Source organism: Camelus bactrianus, chromosome 25 (genome assembly GCF_048773025.1).
Source record: "Camelus bactrianus isolate YW-2024 breed Bactrian camel chromosome 25, ASM4877302v1, whole genome shotgun sequence".
Classification (NCBI taxonomy): domain Eukaryota; kingdom Metazoa; phylum Chordata; class Mammalia; order Artiodactyla; family Camelidae; genus Camelus; species Camelus bactrianus.
In genome coordinates, this window is record NC_133563.1 from 20,401,519 (window position 1) to 20,427,901 (window position 26,383).

Here is a 26,383-nt window from a genome sequence, read left to right on the forward strand (position 1 = left end):
GTGCAAGCAGTGTCTCTTTAAATAAGTTTTGCACTTAAACAGAGCTCATCGAATATGATGGTGCCTGAACTTCACCAGTTTGCCTCTGAATGTCAAGACAAGGCTTTTCAAATCAGGTAAGACACAAATTGTACTTTTTTCCCCCAGGCATTTGTCCAGTAGTTGATTTCCTCGTGGGCAGCAGAAAGGGCTTAAGTTGCTGGCATTCACTGTACCAGTTAGAACCAGACAATGAGGTCTCTCATTTCTTTCAAAGCATAATTCAGAAAGTATAGAAGAGGCTTCCAAGTTCCACACCAAGGGAAAAAAAACAAAAAACCCCACCATAATTGAGATCAAAGTTCACAGGTTTCAAGAACACGACTGTAAGAATTAAGGTGTTTGTTTTTTTTAAGTATCCACTCAGAAAATATTTACTGAGAATCTTTTATATATATATAACTCTATTCCACACTACAGGAATCTAGGAGTGAATAAGACAGACAATCGGTGCTCCTGGTTCAAAGCAGTCTTTCTACTTAAATGGCTCCTAGGTTGGAGCACTGGCCTCGTGCATTAGCTGCTGCAAAATTAGACAGAGCCCAGGAGATCAATAGTGGCGATGGTAAAGCATGGGCTTTGGAGCCTCTGTAACCAGGGTTCAGTTCCTGGCATCCCTATACTGTAAGGCTGGCCAAGCTGCTTAACGTCTCTGGGTTTGAATTCCCTCTTTTGTCAAATCAGGACACTGAGAGTGCCTGCCTTATTGGACTGTTGCGAGGATTAGCCGGTTCAGACTGTTGAAAGTGACTGGAACATGGTTGACCCTCAACAAAAAGCAATTTCTTCCCTTCCCTGGTTCAAGCCCAAGTATTCTCAATGGATAATGGAAACACTTGAAGAAAAGACAATGAAGTGATAACTTTGGTTTGTCTCTGAAATCAAAGTGAGACTCACTGTAAATCAGGTCCTCCATTTATGTTTGAGCCTTCTGTTGGCGATGCCGGAGAACGCAAAAGATCATTAACAAACTGCCTTTACATCATTTTAATCAATGATGCTTTCAAATGCATAAAGCAGAAATAAAAGAAAGCACAAAACTCTGAGATAATCTGAATCTATAAATGCCCACCAAAAAAATAAACTGCCACTATCCTCTACGAGAAACCCACAAGAGAACCTGGGTACCACTTTCTTCTCACAAACCCTTCTGGGTTTTGAAAGTAAAGCTCAAACACTTTGCTTCCATTCAGCTCAGCAGAGGTAGCAGCTTAGACATAAAAGTGCAAACACTGCGAAGGGGGAAAAAAAAACACCCGTGGCTGGCTGCCAGCTCTTGGCCAATCAGTCCACACAAGGAAGGTTGCGTCAGAGGCTTCCAGCCTGCTGGAACCTCGGCAGCTGCCTGCAGCACAAGCTTGGACCACCCAGGCCGAAGTGGACCGGCATCTGGAGAAACGCGCAAACAATGGAGAACATTAGAGCCTGCATTTCCGCGCCAGAGATGCTGTCACTGGGCTTAGCCTGCCTGGACTTTGAGAGAGTCCTGGGCAAAGAAGGGATGGAGGATGTGCTCAATGGCTCTACTATTAAACCACTGTCTCAGGTCAGCAGCATAACCCCCAGAACGGAAAAATATTTTTTCAGTGGAAAATCACCCGTCTTACAGTTCACAGATCTAGTTTGCAACCAGTGCTGGGCTCTTACCCAGCGTAATTAACATCTTACCTGTGGGTGGCTGGTAGAGTTGCCTTACACCTCTCTCATCATCCCAGCACCTAAGACTTCCTGAAATGCTTTATACAAACAAATAGGAAATGAGATTTCTAAAGATAGACTGTTTGGTCCAGGGCTTTCTGGTAGCCCCTCCATTCTGCTCTAGGCAAATTTATTTTTCTAATTTAAATGTCAGAAAACAGGCCTACGTCATTCATGGGCTTGCTCACATACAAGCCATGCCAACTTGTTATAATTACAAGGAGATACAATAGCCGACGAGGGGGAAGCCTAATTAGAGAGTTGGACCTCACATCACGGATGGGAAGCCAAGTACGTGGCCTTCTATCAGATCTGAATGGAAACCCTGCTCCACTGGTGATGGATGTCTCTGGGAAACACGCACCCTCCTGGCACCCAAAGGACAGACGCTTGGGAAGGCGTAGGAGAGAAACATCCCGCTAAGACTGAAATTGAAACTAAAACCTAGGGGAAAACGCTGATCCCAGTCCAGAGACGCAGATTTAATTGGTCCAGGCTGCACTGAGATTCTCTTTATTCGCCAGGTGACACGAATGGGCAGCCAAGGTTGAGAAACTTGTGAGATTCCTGAGATAACCTGGAGATCATCATACTAAGTGAAGGCAGCCAGAAAGAGAAAGAAAAATACCATGTGATATCACTTATAGTGGAATCTTAAAAAAAAAAAAAAAAAAGGACACAAATGAACTTATTTACAAAACAGAGACAGACTCAGAGACATGGAAAACAATGGTTACCAGGCAGGAAGGGAGCGGGGAGGAATAAATTGGGAGCCCAGGATTTGTATATATAAAATAGATAAACAATAGGCCCTACTATATAGCACAGGGACCTGTATTCAGTACCCTGTAATGGCCTATAATGAAAAAGAATATGAAAAGGAATATATATATATGTATAACTGAATCACTATGCTGTGCACCAGAAATTAACACAACATTGTAAACTGACTGTACTTCAATTAAAAAAAAAAAAACAAGAAAAGATTCCTGAGATAATACTCACTCCTGTAATGAAAAATTTAACCAGGAAATCTGGCTATCATGGCATGATCAAGGAACTTATCAGATCAATCAGAGCAAAACACAGCAATAATTTACTACACTGCACTATAAATGCTGACTCTGCTTCCTGAACTGACTGGAAGCTTCAAGAGGGTGTTTTAACTCCAGCTCCTTAGAGAGAGCTCTAGACATAGTAAATGTAATAGAAGCATTTGCTCAGTCATTAGAAAGATGCTCAGAAAATACCACACTGTCTGTATGTTTAAGCACGAAGACTCAGATTTTACAGGAACGTAAGTTTTCCACAATCCTCTAAAGCATTCATTCTCAACTTTTTTTGTGCATGAGAAGCTTATTAAATATGTAGGTTTCTATGCCTCCCCAGACCCAGGAAATTTGAGTTCGGTTCAGCAGTACCTACACAAATTCCTCCTGTGGCTGGCACAACTCAGGAACAAAATAGCAAAATGGCCCAATCTATACACCTGAGGTGAGAATCCACAAACAGCCAGCCAAACAGCCAGCTAAGAAAAGGGTTCTATTAACTAAGCTTTTGAAGCCAAAGCGCGCAGGCTAACGGTACCACGGACACATGTGAGTTGTGTGGTTTGCTACAATTCAACACACAGAAACAGCCACTCTTACAGATTTAAGATACTTAGTGGAGACTCGAGGGGGTGGAATACTCTGGATTCTGTGTGGGACCCTCGGCAGTTAGAGGTAGCATTTCTGGCCGAGAGCTACACTTTCCACTCAGTGAAGGGGGTCCCATGAGTTCCTTCTAGAATGCACTGCAGAACTTGAACTGAAGCTGCATTTCTCGTTCCCTTATGAGGCTCTGAAGGAGCCAAGTTTTCAGGAAACCAAGAAAGCAAGTAATCTCATGTGAGCAGAAGAGATTAGACAATACACTGTGGTGCAGTGTTCCAACATCACTGCAAAACAGAAAGGGCCCTGATTGGCAGAGGGTATAGCTCAAGTGGTAGAGCGCATGCTTAGCATACACAAGGTCCTGGGTTCAATCCCCAGTACCTCCTCTAAAAGTAAATAAATAAATAAACCTAATTACCTCCCCCCACCAAAAAAAAAAAAAAAAAAAAAAAAAGGTTCTGCTGGCACCTCTCCCTTCAGAGCTAGTGTGACCCCCAACATTTAAAAAGGGGTTTTCCTCTTCAAGTCACAGGCTTAGAATTTAATGGTGCCATAATACAGCCTCCATTCAAATCCTGGTTTATCCATGTCCTTGCTGTGTGACCCTGAGCAAGTTGTTTAACCTCTCTGATTCTCAGTTTCCTCATTTTTATCAGATGGAAAGTACTGGTAACCTCATAGTTATTGTGAGGATCCAATGTAATTTACAAAGTACAGTGCCGGCACATGTTAGCTGACAACAATAATAATAATTATTATTATTATTATTATTATTACTATTATTTTGCCTTCCTCACCTCCTTCTGGTCCTAGGCAAAGTGAAGTTCTTTATGCCCAGTTGTCCAGGCACAATCTCTTTTTGTTTTTTAACCCTATAGTTGTTTTATTTGAAGCTCTGATCTATTTTCTCCACCCTTGTTTGTACAGACCCCCCAGAATCAGCCCAGATGAAAGCATTAGATTAGCTTCTGTAACAAATAAACCCCCACATTTTAACAGCTTAACACTTTAAAAGCTGATTTCTCACACAACAGTCCAAAGCTGGTGTTCCTGATTGGGGGGTAGTTTTGCTCAACGTGGTGCTTAAGGGACCTGCTCCCTCCACCTGTAGCCCACCATCCCTTGAAGGCCTTGAAGGATTCTGCACCCAACTGGCAGACATGGGAATGGGGAACGTGGGAGCCTACGCTGTCTCTTAAAAGCCCCTGACCCAGAAGTGAGTGCATCCCTTCCACTCTCATTCCACTGGTGAGAAGTGCCATCTGCCCACACCTAGAAGGAAAGTGGAAAACAGCATCCCTGGCTGGGCAGCTTACTCCCCGCAGCCGCTCCCCACTCTGCAAGGAGAACACTAACTTTGGGAGAACCACCATCCATCTCTACCACAGAGCTTTAGGTAATTTGCAGGAAGGGGAGGCCCCGGAAACCTCAATGAAAAGGAAAGTTAGAGATCTTCTGCAAATGCCACAATGCAGACCCGCCTCAGACATCCCAGAATGGTCATCCAGCCAGCCAGTGCCAGGGCACTGTGAGAAACTTCTGAGCCATCTGTCGTAATGCAGAATACACGTATGCAGGTACACCATCAGACCACAGACTACATGCACGTAGCTGCCGATAGCTCCCCCTTTCCTCACTAAATGCACACAGTTCTTCAATGTTCTTAATAGACTGTGGTTTTCAGACTCCTCACCATCCTGTCTTCTCTGCCTCATCTGTCACGGTCCCAAAAGTATCTGTCCCCTGCCAGATGAATGCAATATTCCAGACACAAGACTGGAGATCCCACTGGGTGTCCTCTTTCCTAAATTATACCCACCAGACTCCCAGTTCTCCCTTCACCTCTGGTTTCTTCCTTTCCCTATGTTTTAATGTCTTTATTCACACTATCTAAACCAACGGATATCTTTAGCCTCGACCTATCTGCTCACATTGTCACTTGAATCCCTGCCCCTCACTGGCTGGCCCATCACCAAATTAGCATTCTTGCATCAAACGTGCAAGGGCTGTTCAGAAAGTAAATTTACAGGGTGTTTTTATGAAACTGATTTTAAGAGATGGTAAGTAATCCCTACAAGTGTGTAAACGGCAGCTGATTGCTACTTTCCCACATAATCCAACAGATTCACACATTTGTTATACCCCAGGATCAGCCTTCTTTTATGCCAGCTGAGTAAATTGCCTGCCGGGTCCTTGGTTATTAAATCAACTTCAAATCCCATCAGGGAACGCAAACTTTTTTGAGGTCCAGGCTTGTTGCAAATAATGTCTCCAAGAGACAAAACGACTTTTGCTGGAAACGGGGGCACAGTTACGTGTGCACATCATCTCCAAGGATGGATGTGCTCAGTGATTCATCCTCTGTGTGCTTCCATGTCCTCGGATTACATCGCTTTGCTCTCCACTGCTCAGCTTCCCCTCCAGGACTGGGCACGTCATTCTGATACACTTTCAATTAAAAATGTTCTTGCCATAAATTTAAACAAGTTGACCATGAAATCCTGCAGCAGAAACCACCTTTTTTTTTCATTAAAAAAAATGGAAACACATGTTATAAAAGAACATTTAATGACATGGAAAAATATTCAAGATATATTGGTAGGGGAAAAAAGCAGATTTCTGAAATGCAAATGCAGTATGAATCCCTATCTAAAAAATAGAATATACAGTAAGTGTGTGTATATGGGGCACGTGTATGCTTGCACAGGAAAATTCTAGAAAGATATTCACCAAAGTGTTAGCAGTCACTCTCTTTGGCTGGTGAGTTTTCTGGAGATCATTTTTTTCCTTCTTTCTCCTTCACTATATTTTTGAAATTTTCTATCATGGACATAAGAACTTTAAGACAAAACTTAGTGTTAGTGATTTATTTTAAAACTTAATGAAAGTAGAAACATAATTGTAAACAACCAAACACCACACCACATGCCCAGAAAAATGAATTTTTTGTATTTAGGTTCTGCGTCATGGTCCCTGTTGCCCTGTGCCTTCGGTGCCTAAAGAAACATTGTTTTGAGCTAAATGTTTGCATCCTTCCAGAAATGTATGTTGATGCCCCAAACCCCACTGTGGCTGTATCTGGAGTTGGGCCTCTCTGGAGGTAATTAGGGGTAAATGAGATCATAAGGGTGGGGCCCTGATCTGATAGCAATTAGTGTCCTTATTTTTTTAAAAAGAGAGAGAGAAGACATGTGAGCCCTCCTTCTCTCTCCCTCTCTCTCCCTCTCTCTTTAGTCCACCCTGCCAAGAGAGGACACAGCAAGAAGGCAGACAAGCCAGGAAGAGAGAACTCACCAGACACCAAAATGGCAGGCACTCTGATTCGGGGTTTGTAGCCTCCAGAACTAGGAGAAAATTAATTTCTGTTGTGTCAACCACACGGTCGCTGGTACCTTGTTATGGCAGCCCAAGCTGACTAACACAAATGTCGTAGGAAAGCAAAACCATTTTCATTATCATGCATAAGTATTTAGCCTCATAGTTAATTTTTTGAGCAGTCATGCCACTTTGGTAGCCCTGACCCACTGTCATCAAGACACAGAGGAGGCAGCAATGCTCCTCCACACGGACACACACAAGTGAATTCCAAACGTTCCTGAAACACTTCTTCTTCGAGGCCTTTTGATTCTTCTCCATACCCAGCTGATAGACACTTCATGCTCATCCTTGGGGCCCTGGTGGTTCACACACAGGCGGTCAAGAATTCAATAGGCAGTTAGCAAACGTGGACAGAGCTGAGGATACATGGGGGCGGCGATGGCAGGGGAGGTTTTGTGTTGACTAACTGATGTAGAGGTAGAATTCGAAAAGGCAGGTGGAAATAAGAAGAGTATGGACGGGCCTTGATGGGCACATCCTGTTTATGAAACCCAAAGGTATTTGCTGCAGGCCAGAATGTAAGTGCAAATTAAATCAAGCCCAACAGCTCAGAGCAAAAACTCCTTCCACAGGATCTCCCACTGACTTCAGAGGTAGCGCTGGGCCACAGGGCAGAGAGGCAAAGAGGCCACGAAATGGGCTTGAAGCTTTGTGTAGAGTCAACGGCCAAGTAATTCTCGAACTTGAACTTGAACTCTGGAAGCTGCTGACCACATCTTCTGGGTCCCTGCAACCCCAGAGGACAGCGTGGACCGTCCCTCCCACTCCCGGACACTAGCATCCCTCTGAAGGCTGACTGTACCTCGACTCACTGGGTGCGCTCCTCCAGGCCCAGGGCTCTCCGTGCCTAAGTGGAAACAAAGCTTGCCTCAGAGCCTCCCTCCCTCCCTCTTGGTTCAAGAACATATTTCAAAATGCCACTTTATTAGCAGCTCAACAAAAACACCTCTTGGACAGGGATGAGGGAGCGTGGCGTAAACATGCCATCCCCACCTATTGTTCTGCGGAGTCAAAATTCTCCTGTGATTGATGATAAAAGGCAGTTATAGAGGAAACTGTTTGAGGCTGCAGAATTGAAAACAAACAGTGAGGCAGTCAACGGCGAACAGATCTGATGGATTAAAACGCACTGAAGAAAGACAGCTCAAGCGATGCCTTGAGTAGGCCAAGTCGCAAGGGGAGGAAATTCGGCCTGCAGTTTCCAATCAGGAGGAAACTGGCAAAGCAACAGAATCCGAGGCTCCCTCCGATTTACACTTTATCTGCTAATTAGCATTAACATGCGCGGGAGAGGTGTCTCACCAGCTTGTGGTACCATAAAAAAACCCGAATGTGTTATCACCACAGAATGTGTAATTACTTTAAGCACCGGCTGAAAATTGCAGGGTACTTCATTTCAGAATTTGTATATATTTATTGTTAGAGATAAACTTGTTGAAGTATATCTAATCTAATTTTACATTATAATTTCTGTTGAAGATAATTTTAGTGTCAGCAAGCCAAGGGCTGAAGTAAATACTGCCATAAATTGTAATACATTAAAATACCAGAGCAATACATCCATTCAGCCATGACTTGATTCGCTTATTGTTTAAAGACAAAAAAAAAAAAATTCTCAGATTACATCACAACGAGAAATAGATCCTGTCGGATGCCAGGTCCTGTAGTTGATGGCGTCTGCCAACCCAAGACTCGGTCCTTCAGCGACGTGGAAATGTGAATCACTTTTAAAAAGAACTGTAGATTTCCGTTTCCCTTAGGTAGACTATATTACTTTCCTAAGATCTCTTTAAATCGCCCTGTCCTTCCCCAGAAGGGAAATGCATTAGGACAGATTATTTGGCTTTAAATCATAACTAGGTTAATATTTGTTTTAAGTTTGAGTTAAGACCTAGTTTAAATTCTTCCTTAAATTGTTAAGCAAGACAGTCTGGGGCTAGGAAACGGAAACTATACCATGTTTTTCAGTAATACGAGACCATGGCAGAGGTCACCACATCACGCAAAAGCGATCTCTTATTTTCCTGCTAAACAGAGGATTATCGCTACAGCATTGCCTGCATCCAGACTGTTCATTTTTGAGCAGCATTCTGTCAAGCCAGCAAAACTTGGAAAGACATGAAGCTAACACTGCCTCCGAAAAGGGAGTGCTGGATCTAACACTACTTCTGTTCGATAACTAGCAATTTCTCTGCCTTTTCATGCCTTCATTTAAAAAAAAAAAAAAAAGATATGCAGGATTGCATGGTTCACAATATCAATGCTTTTATTCATTTAGTTTGTGTTTCTAAGACGTAAAAGTCTTTGCAAATTTTCTCTCACTTGTCTGCCTCCTGTTCCCTTGAGGGAGGCATTGAATTCAGGGATCCCAGAGGATATATCTTATGATTCTTTTGGAAAGGGCCCTAGGATTTTAACGTCTGCCCATTGGCCTCCCTGTTATGTGAAAAATGGTGTGAGCTAATGAGGCCTTGCCTGATTCTGGCCATCTCGTAACCCTGAGGTCCTCCCCGAGCCTTCCGACATATTGCAATAATTAAACCACATAGACTGAAAGTCTTGAAACTTTGAAATTTTTTGCCTGGGGAGGCTACCTCACTCAGCACTTTCAAAAGCCAACTGGATTTGCCTTTTTAAGAGGCCGCCTTTTAACTTGGGAAATTGATATTTTATATTTCACGATGCCTGGTGATAGCTTTGCACAGAGCTCAACATACTCAACACGGGGCCAGTATATAAACAAAACCCAGAACGCCCTGTGATGTAATGGGAGTGGCCAGAATTGAGGTATTCCCAGGGGCTGAGGGGACAAGGACAGAGGAAGCAGCCCTTCACAGGGTTTTCTCTACTGGCCGAGAGCACTGGACAGAGGTGTGGGCCCTGCTGCTCTGGCTAAGGATTAGTTAGTGTTTATAAAATGCAGCGTTTGTCTGATTCCTTCCACGTCTCCAGAAGGTTGGGGGAGGCGGGGGCCTTTCCTTCCAGGCCTTACTTGTGGCTTGTTGAGCAATGCTCTGATGTGCCCTGAAGGAGCTGTCCTTGTTTCTGAAGTTATTTCACCTCAGAAAGCCTCTGTTTTCCCTATTCTCTTGTTGTGCGAGGAAAGTATTTGGAATCGTGCTGAATGTGACCAACTGAGGACGACCAGAAGTCACTGCCATCCACCCCACATGAAAGTGAACTCTCTTCCCCAACCAGCAGCTTCAGAGAGGAGTTAACATGACCGTCTGGACCTGCAACTGACATGCGATGTTAAGGTCTTTTCTACGGACGCCTGTAGATGGAAAAGATTTCCAAAATAAGACTTCTTCTCCGTGCACAGGGACTTCCCACAATTCATAAGAGGCAGCATGAACTATTTGCAGTAACTAGTGCTTTTTTCATCCAGAATCTTACCTTCTGCCTTGCCCCTCAGCATGGCCTGGGAACTTGACACCGAGTCTATATTGGCCAACCCGACATTAAACCACGAAAACGGAGCGAAAGGAGCCAGGAAAATTCTGCCACTGGAGATTTCCGGGACCCTCCTATGACAGCCCATTCTGCAGACACTCTGATATAAGCTTTTCTTTCCCTCATTTAGGAAAGGTTCCATATTTGCATTTCGGTTGATAATATTATTTATAGTGCTTTTATGACTAATTTACTCTCATTTGAAAAGCGACTTAAAATTATTTCTGTAAGCCCTTGAAAGAGCTTCGCAAAGTAGCCTGACCTCCAAAAACCCACTATACAAAGGTCAACGTTGAAGTTCAGTGATGTATCGTGTCAGGAAACAGGCACACTCAAGACATGCTCAAACAGGGAATGGAATGTGAGGAGAGCTTTTATGAAGGGATGAGCTACAAAGATGCAGGAAGAGTGAACAGAACCGACCGGAGCCGGCAACAGCTAGGAGCTCGCGCCTCCCTCGGGCAGTTGCATGAACTCGTCCAGAACCACAGGAAAGTGCCCGCCTCTCCCCCACGCTCAGGAGCTGTGACCCTCGGTAGAGAAACAAAGACCTGACAACCCAGAAGAAGGCGGCCGGTGGAAAAACTCCCTGATGCTCCCCCGCCCTCTCCCCTCCTGCTGCTGCCTCTGTTGGCCCATCTCAACCAGGAGCCAGAAGGCAAAGGAGTCTTGATGTAGTCTGCACAGCTCAGCCTCCCAGGGCACAGAGCAGGGTGAAGGCGGTGCAAAGAGGACCCGAAGGGGCAAGCTGAGACTAACCGGCACGAGTGAGTTACTCAAGCCGCGTAACTTATCAGAAGAGACGCCTGATGTAAAACAGGCTTCTCGCCATGAGCTCCGGGACTTCTATCAAGCCCACCAGTAAAACAAACTTGTTACCACTTTCCACTTCTTACGGATTTTCATAACAGTCCTCAGAGGCCAACTACTGCTGTTAACTGCTGTTGTCACCAGCATCGTAGTGGAAGCATGTATGTCCCGGTTGCACCTATGTCCAAACATGCTAAGTGTTCTTTCAACTACCTCTTATCAAGAGCTGCCGTTACAGGCTCTTGATCATTTCCTGATTGCTTACATTTTCCTTTATGACAGTCCCTTGTTAACCATGCCTTAAAAGGCAGTTCTGTATCTTTGTGATTTCAGACATCATTGATTTTATCCTCCTATAGATTTATTAATGGTGCTTATTCTCTCTCTCTCTCTCTCGCTCTGTCTCTCTTTTTATATATATTTCTCTCTGGGTTTGTTTGTAAGACATCCTCTCCCCTACTTTGACGCTATGTGATTAACTGGCTCTCTCATTCTCTCCCGGGCCTTGGCAACCTAGGTCAGTTAGATCTATCATTGACTGTTTTTTCCACTCTTAATATCTGTTCAATGGCTTTATAGAGAAGACACTTCTGAAATCAAAACAGTGGTATATCTCCTCTTCTGCTGCACCTTTAACTCTGTTTTTAGGTTAAAAACTAGAATCAGAGATAAGCTATTGATTCTACCTGCAATTTTCAGCCTGGAATGGCTTCATGTTGTAGATGCTCAGTAACCCTCACTCAGACTCACCGGGATCTGATCTTTGGCCTGTGTTTCTATATCTAAGGGGTTAATGTTTTTAGTGGCTTAAAGTAGCTCCAACTTCCTCATTGGCAATCCTTTATTCAGTAAAATGGTCTAATGTAAGTTGTAATAATTTACACTTTTTTCTATAATACTTGATAAAGCTATTTTAATTTTAGATGAAAAAGAATGTAACCAAGAAATGCTTTTATTTTCTCCAGAATTAGACTTGATACAAAATATATATATATACATACATACATATGAAGACCAGGGTAGCAGAAAAGTGGGAAAGAACTTCAGCTTTCGAGTCACATAGCCCTGAATTTGAGACCCCATTCTTTTGTCAGTACTCATGACCTTGGGCAAATTACTTAATCTCCAAACCTCCTTTTCCTTGACTATAACCTGACTGTACAATCCCACCTGGTTGGTGAGAGATTTATTAAAAGGGGTAATGAGGGTAAAATGCCCGGCTGTGATCCTTAACAGACATCAGTCACTGCCTCCCTCTAGCTTCCTTCTCCTCCTCACACTGATGCCCCATGTGGTTGGCAGACGTCTGCTCCAGGCCAAGCCCTCAGCCTGGGGCTCCCTGTCCTTTGCATTACATGACACCCTACATGCAGGTCCAGCCCTTTCTTTTACTCTGTCTGTTGGTTCCTCCTGCTTTTGCCTTCTCCTTTTCTCCCCCTCCCATGTCTATCAGAGCTGACAGAGTTGAAGACCCACAGACCAGTCAACAGATGTAAACAGTGAACCAGGCAGGAGTAAGATAAGAGTGAGTGATAAGGACTGTGGAAAACTAGAGAATGTTTGTTCTGTCTACAAACACTCAACGCACCGTGCATGCACGCACACCCCACCCCCCCCCACACACACACACAATCTGCAAAGTCAAACACATCAGCAGGTGGGACTTGGCATATGGGCACCATTTTGTGTACCTGTCTTCCAAAGGAATCCATAGATATTCGCTGCTCCCCAATCTCAGGGGTCACCATGCTGCCCACACCTGAAATTGAGTTTTATAATTATGAGCAGTTTTCTCATACAACTCTCTTCTGAAAACATTTGCACATGATCTATAAGAAATCATGACGGATTTACAGATGTAATAATGTGCCTATTTATCTCCACCAAAAAAGCTGTAGATATCAGCAGGTGCCTTGCACCATGCCTGGCAATGTAATCATTCTACAATTATTTCTGACAGATAAATAGAACTCAAGAATCACCAGCAGGCTCCCTCCAAGGGCAACATCAACAAGATCGTGGACAAATGGATTTGGAGTGTGGTTACTACAAATGGGGTGGTTCTTCCTCAGAGATTCAGTGCACTCTGGGATGCAGTGAAATGATGTCAAGCTCTATAAGCCAAATCCATCATCACAGACTCAGAGCCAGACGCTTACACGTGCGCCACGTGGAAAGGAGTGTGGGTCTTACACCTGTGGTGTTTGCTTTTTTTTTTTCCAGACAAATATGCAAACTGATAACAGGACCATCTGCTTCTTCATCCTCAGATATAAAAGATGACTACACACGCAGAGAACTAATCATTTCACTCCCTCTAACCGCTTGTCTGATTTCATAAAGATCTTGGTACAGTTCACTTTAATAGCTACTAACTTCGAATTTTCTGATTCTCAACTTTGTTGACGTACTAACTGCCTAATCACGAAAAACTATCAAGTGAAGCTCTTCAATTACAACAGCAACAAAAATGCTTTCTCAGAATTGAAATCCAAAATTTTATTCCTCCCATGATGCTGCTTTCTGGGAACTATGGGGCCTAATATTTGAGGGTCCCCCATGCAAACAGACAAACAAAGATGAATCAAGATTTCTGACAAAGTTATACATCCCTGAAAGAGAAGTTGGTTTTCGCTAGATTTAGCAGGACTCCATTGGAAACTCTCAAAAGGGTATCCTAGCAGGAAACCAAGAGTCAAGAAAACGAGCATAAAAGCATAGCCCCAAAACGTTTGCAGAACACACGAGTGTTAACTGAAAGTAAGTGTCGTAGCTGGTGAGCCGCCCACCGTCTGCATTTTTTCCTCACCTCCACCCCGCCTATCAGAGAGGCTGAGATGCAGAAAAGCAAGAGCCCTGGAATCCTGTGAACTACCCCAGGGCCAAGCTAGTTATGGCTGGGCTTGGTGAAGTCAGATTAAGAGATTTACGTTTTATGTTTATCATCACTTAGTTTTCAAGCCCATATTACTTTGCAAATAAATGTTACCTTACCCTTGTTAAACTGAAGGAGAAAGGAGCTCTTGGTACAGATAACAGAAGCAACAGAGTGGTGATCTCCAAGCTGGATCCATTCCCTCGAGGGGGTGATACAGCAGAAAACCTGAGAACTTGTCTGTTTATTTTATCTTATCCTTTAAAAAAATTTTTTAGCTTTTACTTATGTTTTAAAACCTATGTAATATACAACCCAGCAGACTATGTATATAACATTTAAATAAACACCCATATGGCAGTTTGGAGACCACTGGCCACAGAGATCCATGCCATAGTGGTTTCCATGGCAACTTGGGATCCAGGGGAAATTGAGTGGAGCTAGAACAGATGAAAAGGTGAAAACCCAGGCAGGAATGAGTCAAAACACCTGATAAGCTGGTCACTTTCTTTCTAGTGTTTCCTTTATATCACACTTTTGGCCTCTGTATAACATCACGTTAAGGCACACACTTTGCAGCCGGACCCTCCCTACTTCCTGTGTGAACCTGGGCAAGTTCCTCAACTTTTTACACTAAAATTGTTCTGTAAAATGGGATGTGTGGTACCCATATCATGTGAGCTATTGTAAAGACTAAAAGAGATCATTTATATAAAATGTTTAACAGATTGCCTGATGTGTCATGAGCTCTCAGTAAACGATGCTGTCTTTTTTCTTTCCCTGACTCAACCATCATCACCCTTCATCTGACTTCAGCTTAGACATCACCCCTTTTGGAAACCAGTATCAATCACCCACTGATCTTCACTCTACCACCCTGAAATGCCCTAGCAGAGCCCCTCTCCACATCACACCGTCATCTTTGATATCTGTCAGTCTTCTCCTAACCTCCTCACTTCTCCCACTAAAGCCACCAGACTGACTTTCAAAAGGGCTAGATCCACCCACAGCACTTTTTTTATCTTTGTTTATCTCTGAACCCACAGCACTTATCTGTGTCTGATACCTTACAAGCAGCTCAACGAATGACTGCTGAATGAATGGATGAATGAATTTGTCCCAATTTCTTTATCCTCATCTTTTTTCCAGCCTCCCACACTGATCCATGTGGATCCCTGATCCACTCTTTTATTACTTCCTGCCTGCGTGTTTCATCCCTGCTAGTTCTGAACCATCTGCCCACTGGTAAGAGCAGTGGCCGGACTGTTTTCACTCCACGGGACTCAGGTGCAAAGCCAGGCAGCTGTGGTTGGAACTCATCTCTGGCTTTGAAACTTAAACGAAGCTATGATCGGCAAGCTCCAAGTCATGGTGGGCCTGGCTCATGCTCAGATCAGCTTCTGTCTTCACTACAGTTGCAGGCTTGCACATTATATGATACGAGAGCAACAGTGGGACAGTAGCTCTGCCCTGTTCGCTCTGCACCCCGTGACTGAGGGCAGTCCAGCTTGTTTACCATCATGACACTGCATCCTTATCTAGTGACTTCACTCTAGGAAAGTGATTTCCTTCTGCAAAACCTCTACCACTCAGAGAATTTGAAAAATGTACTCACGCTATATGGGAAAATACTCAACCTAAGTATTTTTCTTCCTCTATCAGCCCGTTGGGCAAAGTGCAGCATGCACAGCCTCAGTGCAGAGAAGGAACTCACCCACATGAAGACAGACACCTCCTCACAAGGGCAGAGGCCAGGGAAGCAACAGTGCAGGGGAGCCAGTCCTTCCTGTACGACAGACAGGCACGTGCCCATCTCCCCAACTCCCCTCCACTGCTGCCCTGACCCGGCCCCTGACAGATGGCCCTAAGACTGGACAAGGATTGATCCAGACCAAAGCGAGGCTCTGAGCATGGCTCATCCCTAAATCCTACTTAGTCAGGAACTCACCACAAACCTGAGTTTCTAGAATAGTCCTCCACATCCCCCAACCCTCAAAAATATCAGTAAAGTACCCCTCAGTGCAGAGTCCTTTAACTATTAAAAAAAATGGGGGAGAATGTGCCCCTGCAAAGAAAAACTTTACCTCAGACTTACCAAAGCACCATGTTGATTACAGTTTATTCATATTATTTAACAGCCATGTTATAAAGAAATCAGAATTTAAATGACCACTTATCACCAAAGGCAGAATTATGCTAGCCACTGTTTGGAGGATGATTGATGATTCTAATCATGCTTGTTTCATTTGGAGCCTTCTGAACGAAAGAAGAGATTTTGGGGAAAAAGGGTTGATGATTTATGGTGATTTTAAAATAAGGTAACACAAGAAAGAAAAGAGAGAAAAATTGAATATGAATAAAATTCTTGAAGTTTTTTACTCTTTAAACGGAAACTGTTCTGTGAAGATTAGATAAATAACTTCAGTAAAATCAACCAAGAAATGAGCAATGTGTCAAATGGAAGTTTCTTCACTTCATAGAGAAGTCACAAAACCTGCTTCATCATATAACTGCCAAATTCTTCCCCAACTTTCCCCAAAGTTAATAAACTATAACCTGCTAGGGATTCCAAAACTATAAACTAAGGAACCCAAGTGAATGTTTCTATGCTGCACATGTTTGTTCTTTGGGCTCTTTCCTGTCTAAGGCATGATTGTTTTGGTCATCCTAAACATATTTCCAATGTTTTTTAACCCAAAGAGATAACTGGCTGCTTTTGTACAGATTTGCTCAAGAATAAACATTAGCTGGCATTGCAATACTGCTCTTACAGTATATTATGCATACTACTACTTGCCAGAATAAAGTTTCAGTTATTACACATACATTTATAGATATACACATATGTGTGTCTATATACAGACAAGTAGAATTTTATATAGAGAGACTCTGTGTGTATGAAAATGAGACCTTTATTTGCTTGTGAAATGTGCCAAAAATATTAAAATTAGATAATTCAGCCAAGTTCTTCACAGTTTTGCCTGAAAATACCTTTTAAAATTCATGCAAAGTTGATTCACTTTCTGAAGGCTCTCAAAAGAATCCTGGGCCAATCTCAGTTTCACAAATAACCTATTTGGTCCTTACAAATGCAGTAAAGAGAAGAGGAGGAGGAAGAAGAAGGGGGTGGGGACAAGGAGCACAAAGTGAGCTACAGAAGAAAAACTAATTAGTGCGAATTTATAATAAAAGCAAGTTATTTCTTCACAGTCATGATTCTCCTCTCTACTCAGAGAACTGAGGACCAGGTTTTCCCTGGTTCCCTAAAATTCACCTAATTACCTAACACAAATCTTATTTGAAGGAACTGATGCCTGACTATTAATAGAAGTCATGAAAATGACACTAGTTGGATTAAATCCCCAGAAAATGTACTCATCCTCCACATCACCCCATATTCTCCTTGAAAGCTTCCCTGGTCCCTGCTACTCATCTCTCCTCTCCAGACTTTCATCACATACCTACACTCGGTGCCTGATACATTTGCCATCTTAGCAGATAGGAACCGCTTATGTATATGTTGCTCCAACAGGATTTTACTGCTTGTAAAATCTGGGTCGTTTCAGCTTTATAAGATGTAGAACCATCTCTGTTTTCTTCTAGGAGCTAAAGAAATGCCTATTGTCTTAAGAAACTAATATTGTTTAAAAAAAAAAAAAACTGGAACTGCAGCTGACATCTACTTCTTTAGGTGGCATGGTTCACTGACATCATCAGCAGCTGTGGCTCTGTGATGCTGAAGGTGAGCCAAAGGTTGGTCAGTATTTCAATGCCGACCAACACACTTTCAGAATAGTTTCAATGGTCCTATTATTTAATTGCAACATCCTTCCTCCCATCAGTATCTCCATAAATTAGACTTTACCTGCCCCAAATAAATTACACCAGGAAAGATCATTATCATCAGATCAATCACTAGAAAACAAAACTATTGTCCTACAAGAGATGTACCTAGAGTGCATTCATCAGTTTACTCCTTCACTCTGTTGATTATCCTTCCATTTGTTTCTTTATACTTGTAGTAATCAGGTGCACAGAATTGCATTAATCCTCATCTTCAGTTCATAACATGTCATCATGCTTGTTCCATGCATGTCTCTATTCGTCAACTTTTATTGTCAGTTTGTTCTAATAACATACGAATTCCCTTGATCCCAACATCCAACTATAGAACTAGAAAGTTTACAAAACTTATATGTAGGCATTCCCTCCCCATTTGCTCCTCCTCTCTCCCATGCGAGGAAATCACTATCCATAATTTCTTATCCTCTTACTTTTATTTAGTTTCATCTCATATGTATGCACTCTACACAATATCTTCATTTACATCTGTTCAAAATTACATCTAGTAATGTTTTCATGTCACAAAATTGCAAAGGTTTTGTTTTATAGAGACACTTATGAGCTTTGGTGGGTGTACACAAGACACACAGGCATGGTTCAGCAATCTCTGAGCAGGGGTTCCAGCCTGGGGAGGCTGAAACCAATTGGCACTTTGCCTGGTCCCCCTGTCCCTAAGCCACAGGTTCAGTCTTGTGCCCAGGAGCATGGTGGGAGCCAGCCTTCTCTCAGCACACTTCCTTCTGCTCCATCACTGGCTGGTCCTCTCAGGTGGATGACAATCTGCTAATGAAAGCTAAACAAACTCATATTTGCCATTCAGATGCTGGGTCTAGAGTATGAGTCCCATACTCAGTCAATATGACTTCCTCTCCTGTTCCCTTCTTTATATTACTGAGCTAGAAAGGTGTCTCCATGGGTGCTAATGTTCAATCTTACAGTTCAGAAAGACGATGACTCATCACAGACAAAAGCAAAAGTTTTCCAGTGATATAAATAAATGCTAGAAGAAGGACTAGTCCACGGTAGAGCTGTCTGCGATGCCATGCCACTCTTCACCCTGTCTTTTCTCTTCATGGATGCTATCAGCTCAATCCTGGCTGGGCTCCAGCCACCTTCTCGGGAAATTCAGAGCTCAGGTCCCTGTCCTGTCATTTCCCTCTCCCTGTCTATGGTTCTACTTGGATAAATGGCCCCTGAGAGTTGTAGGAAAATGCAAGAGATGACTGGGCTCCAAACTACATAAAAAAAAAATATTGCTATCTTCTGTACTTGCATCTCACTTTACAACTTTTCAGTGTCTTTCATAGACAGTACATTATTGGAATTTCACAGGAGTCTTTGTGGCATGCAGGTTAGGCATTTCATAGAAGAAAGAACTGAAACTCAAAGCAGTCAAGAGACTTGACTAAGATCACAATGACAAGAGTAGGGGGTACTCAGACTTTCCGATTCCTGTGGAAATGCTTTTTCTTCTACCCTCTTCTGCACCTTTCCCCAACCCACACCCACAAACAAATGCTGGTCATCAACCTACAGCCTTCCTGTGGAGAACTGACATCATGCCTTTCTCGTTCAGCTGTATTTCTCATAACATTTGCAAGACAACTTGCTATGGGGCAAAGCAACCTTGGAAAAGCTTCCCTGGTTTATTTGCAATTTCAATCCCTGTCTCTGTTTTACGTCACATGTTATATAAGAGCATCCTCAAGACACGCTGCTAAATGTCTTTGTAAATGGTGCTGTAGGCACTCTCTTTAAAAGAGGACACTTCTTTCCGTCGTTCTTAATTAGGTCAGTCTTCCCATTGTCACCTTCATTATTTGAAAGCCCTCCAATATTAACAAACAGTCCTGGAATACAGCAGTTTAAAGCCATCTATTACTCTAGAACCAAAGGAAATCAAATTTCTTCTATTCATCCAGCCCTGAGGGGGTTAATGAATCCACTGGATTCATCTCAGCACAGCTAGAAAGGCTCAGGACAGTGCCCTTGTGCACAGACAACAAAACCCCTTTCTCAGCTTCACCTTAGCCCTCAGCCCTCTCCCCCATCGCCCCCTACTGTCATTTTTTTTTTTTTTTTTTTTTGGTTCATAGAGTCTTCCACCAAGAACAGTACTCTTTCATTATTCTCCATAATCCATAACTAATCACCGGCATTGTACAAAGATTCATTTGAAAACATGAGGTCCTATGAAGCGTTATATTTCCGTACCTTGAACATCATCAGCATTCTGATTAATTTCATTTGAGTTTCCATGTTCATTACTAGCACTGCATGTACAGGGCGCAAAAAATCTGCTGTGAAATGCAGCAGTCCTCTGCACTCGCTAAGGAAAGGTTCTCACAGCTCACACAGCGTAGGGCATCACCCGGGTCCTTTGACATCCGGCTCCACGTCCTTCTGGCCTCCACACTTTGTGGAAGCCCTCGCAAGGCACCTGCAGTCCCCAAGCATCTGTGAAATTGCCTTGGATTCCCCAGGGCGCTCCGGGCTCCTGTGGGCCAGAGCGAAGGGGGCAGGTGGGTGTGCCAAGCAGCCGGTTTTTATTCCAGCATTTGCCAGAAGGGAAATTGCTAAAATGTTTTAGGGCCCCCTCAGGAGAATAAAAATGTCACACTGCCTCGCGCTTTTATCCCTCAGCTAAAATCAATGTTTTCTAAAAGAGAGACGCTTTTAATACTCTTACAAGAGTTTCGCTTCAGATCCAGCTTCTATTAATTAAGCACATACTTCTGGCAAGAGTTTTAAATCACTTCACTCCCATAACAATCAGCTATTAATCATCTTCACGTCACACGGGTGGCAACCGGGGCTGGGGGCCTGAAGGGCTTGCTGAGGTCACACATCTACCTGGAACTCTAACTCTGTTCTATGTCACATTCTCTGTCACTGCACCTTGACACACTGATCATGTGCCTGCATGGAGAGGGAGAGAGACGAGGATAAAATGAAACACGCTGTGGCCAAATCCTATGTGGAGGCATGTAATTCACTCACTCATTCTTTCAACGAATATTTATTGAGAATCTACTATGCGCCAGGCACTCTTTTAGGTGCCAAAGAGAGAGCAGGGATCAAAATCGACCAATTCCCTGTTCTGAAAGAGTTTATGTCTACTGTGGTAACAGTCAAAAAGAAAGATGCAAAAAAGTAAAATATACAGCGTATTAGGGAGCATTAAGTACAAGGGAGAAAACATAAAACATTAATTACAGAAGAGAGATATAAAATGTCACATTGGGTGGAATAGAAAGTTCTGGTAGTGTAGACAGCGAAGACACCGAGAAGGTGGCTTTTTCAACACTTTTTGGCATTTCCGTTATGTTCAGAGATCTCGCTGGAATTTGCTCTTTGCGGTTGTTGTAGAGAATCCTATCATTTCATTTCTAGGAAACCCACTGTAAGAACCAGCTTGAGAATATTAATCAACTGTCCCATTATTTGCAAGTCAATTCCGCCGTGGCTGCTGACTTATGATGCTTCTAAGGACCAAAAGCTGTGGCTGTGGTTCGAACAGTTCTTGGCTTTTGCAGGGAAGGCTGAGTGGACAAGGGTGAGCCTGTGGGGCCACTCTCTCTGCAGTCACATTCTGATGGTCCCCAGTAACCCCTTGTAACTTCCGGCATGTTACACAATTATCCTGGACATTTGAAAAGTAAGATAGAGATGTTATCAGTACTCACCACACAGGACTGCTGTGAGGATTACACGAGAGTAATCCCGACCAGTCTACACTCAGAAAGGGTCTGGTATGCACTTTATAGATGGAATGTACGTGTACAAATGTTAATTAATATAAGACACATCACTCGACATAATCATTAAAAATAAAGAAGTAAAGATACTCACACAATCCTGTTTCTTTAAAAGAACACTGATGGGAACTTGGATCTGGTGCGGCAAATATCCAGCACTAAGGAAATGTTTTTAATTTAAGGTGTGAATATAAAATGAAATGGCAGAGTTTCTTAGAAAAGAGTTTTAGAGGCAATTCCATAAGGATCTTGAAGTTTAATTGACCGCAGTTCAGGATTTGGAAGAATAACATTCATTAGGACACAGGAATAATTGTGGAGGTGATTATTTTTCACTAGTTAAAAAAAGAAAGAGCAAATTCCTAGGGACTGCATATTATGGTCACCTGGGTATTCCTTGTCATGGGGGCAGTGCTCACCACATATGCACAGGAGACCCAGAAAGTGTCCAATGATGGCCAGTATCTACACATGGCATGCGCAGCCTTTCCCTAGATCTGTGGTTTTCAAACTGTGCTCCAGATCACCCCAGGGTTCCACAAAGATGCCTTGGGGGCTATAACTGGATGAGGGCAAGATCCTGAGACACGGGCTTCTAAACTCCTGCCTCTGCCTCAACCACCCCTGCAGCTCCACCGTCATCGATTTCATATACTAGATCCCGCATCAGAATTTATTTTTTTAAAGTCATATTGCTTTAAATTTTTTTGAATTGTTTGAAAACCAGTCCCTTAATACTAGCATGTTACTCTGTAACTAACATGGTTTCCATACTAGGATGCTTTCAGCATCTAGCCCAGTGCCAGCCTGATGACAGTCACTCCATGACTATTTGCTAAGTGACTGGATTATGCTGGAAAGTGGAATAAACACCCATAATACAGCTAATGTGGAAATCAAGTCCATCCACCTTTAGCCAGCACAAGCAGCAGTGAGTTAAAAAAAAAAACAAACCAGGATGGCTAAGGATGAAGACTGGAATCTAAAAGATTTTATTTACTGTCTTAAACCACTGAATCCACTCAGAATATTAAGATGACGGGGGAGCCATGTAACAGTAGATGAGCAGATAATTAGTTAAAAGAGGAGAAAGAAGAACAGACTCTGACATCAGTCAAATCTGGCCTGAAATTCTTTATTAGCTACGTAACGCTGGCAAGCAATTTAAGCTCGCTAAGCCTCAGTCTAGTTGTAAAGTGGGATAACAAGAGGAAATGTTTCATTGGGTTTTGTGCAGATTAAATAAGATATTCCACAGAAAGTTCTCTGGATGGTGGGTGTCACATAGAAAGCACTCAGAAAATGCTGGCCGCATATATATACATACAAACGCATATACACAGACACTCTCTCTCCCTCTCTCTCTCTCTCTCTCTATATATATATATACATACACTATAGGTGTATATATACATTATAAAATATGCACACACTAAATGAATATATGTATACATATTTATGTTCATTAAAATTTTAAAACTGAGGGAGATATTAAAAATTCATATAATCCTATTATTTTAATACATGTTTATTGGCAACAGGACCCTTCCCCCAAATACATGGGAAAACCCCAATAGATGGGTTCTCTAGCTAAATCATGAGACCAGAGTCACACTTACCCTGCACACACGCACATGCACGCACACACGTGCTGTCTTGCCAACCCAACAAGCCTATGTTTTAACTTCTCTTACTATCACCCAGCAAGACTCTGAGGCTCTTTGGAAAAGCTTTAACTGTTAATCAAACCCAATTTCCTCATGTGTCAACAGTACAAACAGGCTCAGAGTGAAGAAGGTATTTGCCTGATGGTCATGGGACACCCAGAAAGAAGAGCTACTATTTATGGGGAATTAACGACGCACCAGGTATCATATTGAGCCGTTTACCTACATTATTTCTAATTTTTTCAACAGCCTCGTGAATGAGGCTTTATTATCAGTACCATTTTACACGCACGCACACAGACATGCACATTCAGAGTAAATAAATTGGCCAAGGCCCGAAAGCAAGTAAGTTCAAGAGCCTGGACTCAAACCAGGTCTGTATGTTCAAAAGTCTCAGTCCTCGTGCCCTCTGACCTGTGCCCCAGGCATCCTGATTCCCCATTTCAACTGAAGTCCTGCCCTCATGTTGATCCAGAGCCCCTTCTTTTCAGGCGAGAATATGAAAGTCCACCTCTTATTCACAAAAGACTCAAGGCACATCTTTCACAGGTCTGATGCCCCAGCCAGGGAACATAAGCTGTCTGCACAGTCAGTACTGTTGGAGTCAACTCAACCAGCTTATGTTAAGCGGGCTGTGGAACCTTGTTTAAACATTTGTTTTTGGAGAAAATGAAGCAACAAGAGGGTCACCTAAAGATTTCAGCTCTCTCCTGGCCATTTTGGTTTCATTTCAAGAATGACTGACTCTGTTAAGACATCATGTTCCTATGACTTACAGAGAGCCCTTCTGGGATCGAGTTCTCACAAAGCGGTCCCGCAGTCTTGGAGATGGAGTCATCTAGCTGGGTTCCCTTCTGATGAGCCCCAGTAAAATAGACCTTTGCTACCATACTTAAAACTCCTCATTAAATCATAGAAGGCAACACAGGCATACATGATTCAAAAGCAGGAGCACTTCTGTGATATTGGGTTTTCCTGAATGAATGGATAAGACTGTGGGCAATGCATTTCCTCAACTGATTTGTGTTTCATCACTCTTGCCCCTTCATGGTCTCAGTCAGTAGCTGCTACAGACTGGATGTTTGTGTCCCTTCCCCGTCCCCCAAATCCATATGCTGAAGCCTAATTCATGATATAAGGAGCCGGGCCTTTGGGTGATTAGATCATGAGGGTACAGCTGTCACGAATGGGATCTGTGCTCCTGTAAATGAGGCTCCAGGGAGTTTCCCAACCCCTTTCACCCAGGGACGACACAGCAAGAAGACAGCCACCTAGGAACCAGAAAGCAGGTGTTCACCCGACACTGAGTCTGCCAGCGCCTTGATCTTGGACTTCCCAGCCTCCAGAACTGTGAGAGATAAACTGCTGTTCACGGGCCAGTCACCCAGGTGTTCTGCTGCAGCAGCCCCTAATGAACTAAGACACTAACTTCTCCACCTCAGACCACTACACGATTCCTGAGTTGTACAGTTCCACGTGTCCCCTGTGATTTGAAAACTGGGGTCACATGCACACCTGAATGAGTGCACGGAACGCCTAATCACTTTTCACGAAAACAGCCAGTTCCTGCCTGTCCTTCCCCTTGCCCCCTCACTCATTCCCACTATGCCCTGCTTTCCAGGGTATTGTGTTTGTTTGTTTGTTTGTTTGTTTTTGTTTTCCCAGATTTCTTTTTTTTTAATTGAAGTACAGCCAGTTTACAATGTTGTGTCAGTTTCTGGTGTGCAGCATAATGTTTCAGTCACATACACATACATATGTTCCTTTTCATATCCTTTTTCACGATACGTTACTGCAAGATTTTGAATATAGTTCCCTGTGCTGTACAGAAGAAACTGGTTATCTATTTTATGTATAGTAGTTAGTATCTGCACATCTCAAACTCCCAGTTTGTTTTTTATACAACCCAGGAGTCAAGCATCCCACAAACTCCAAGAAGATCTGTATCTTCAGAGGATCCACCAGAGTAACCCTGAAACCAACCAAAGACGACTTCATAACTTCCCAGACAGGATCAGACCCAGATCAGTGCAAGGACTAGGATGGATCAGGCCCTGGGGCTGAGGATGAGGTTTAGAAGGTCGGGCAGAAGCCAACGTGCTAGGTAGGCCTGGCCTCGCCAGGGCCCAACAATAAATTTATTTTTTTCCAGGAATCTTCAAATAGTTCCAATTTCCTGAAGAAAGGGAGCTGGAATATCTGGGAGTTGTTTGCAAAGAACTTTTGAAATAACCCTCCGAGGCAAGTCTGAACATGTTGCTTTGCTTATCAAGAGATGGGGGCTGGCCCTGGAGAAAGCAGTGGAGGGGTTTCCATTGCCCTCAGCTGCCCACACGCGTGGCTCGGCAGAGCCTGGCCTCTCCTCGGTCTTGCATCAGCTCATCTATTGTCAGCGCAGAACCTCCTTGGGCCAGCTTCACACACTGGGCCCTGCTCCTCCGCTCAGGCCAAGCCAGCTTGGCTGGGAGCACGTTTGGTCCCTTTTGATAGAAGACTTTCTGAGATTTACCATGTCTCTGAGCCACAACCTCTCCATCACGTCAAAAGTGGGATTTTGCCTGTCTTTCCCCTGAAGAGGAAACTTTTCCTACATTGCACATGTTCCTGACATAGTCCTGCTCTCTCGTTCTCGACAGGGAAAAGAACAGTCAAATCAGACAAACCAGTGTCACTCTAGGGCCCATCACTGGCTGACTGGCCTGGCCCATGTTACAGCCTCATGCTTCGGCATCTTCCCCTGTAAAGTGGAGCAAACTGTACTGACCCCAGAGGGTTCCTTTGAAAGTTCAACAAAGAAGTGAGAGAATATTTTTTAAGTTCCTTGCTTAACACCTGGCACTTTGAAGTCCCTCAATAAATGGTCATTGCAATAGCTGTCATTGTGATTATTGTTGTGGTTACACAGATACTTCATCCGTGAAAATGCAGGTTCATTCATTCATTCGTTCAACATTGAACGAGGCTCCAGGGAAACAGTGGTGAACAAGACAAAGTTCTAGCTAGCAGGGAAATTATTCCCAAAGGCAGAGAGACAGACAAGAATTGGGTGAAGAAATGAACAAACAACAAGATTTTAGATGGTGAGAAGTACCATGAAGAAAAACATGGCAGTGTATTGGAGAATAACCAGTTGGAAACAGAGAACCACTGCGAATTCTATAATCAGAGGAGGTTTCACTGAAAAAAATAAAAACAAAATGGCAACAA

General features: G+C 43.2%; 1 long non-coding RNA gene across 2 annotated transcripts in view; it reads right to left on the reverse strand.

Annotated features, from left to right (window-relative positions):
* LOC141574992 (uncharacterized) overlaps nt 1–26,383 on the reverse strand; it is a 118,384-nt gene that overhangs the window by 15,298 nt on the left and 76,703 nt on the right. Inside the window, exon 3 of one of the 2 annotated variants that reach the window (XR_012502196.1) lies at nt 20,698–21,394. The exons of the other annotated variant lie outside the window; for it this stretch is intronic. This is a non-coding gene — a long non-coding RNA (uncharacterized LOC141574992). Of the gene's footprint in view, nt 1–20,697; nt 21,395–26,383 lie in introns of those variants that run through there. 2 annotated transcript variants of the gene reach the window in all.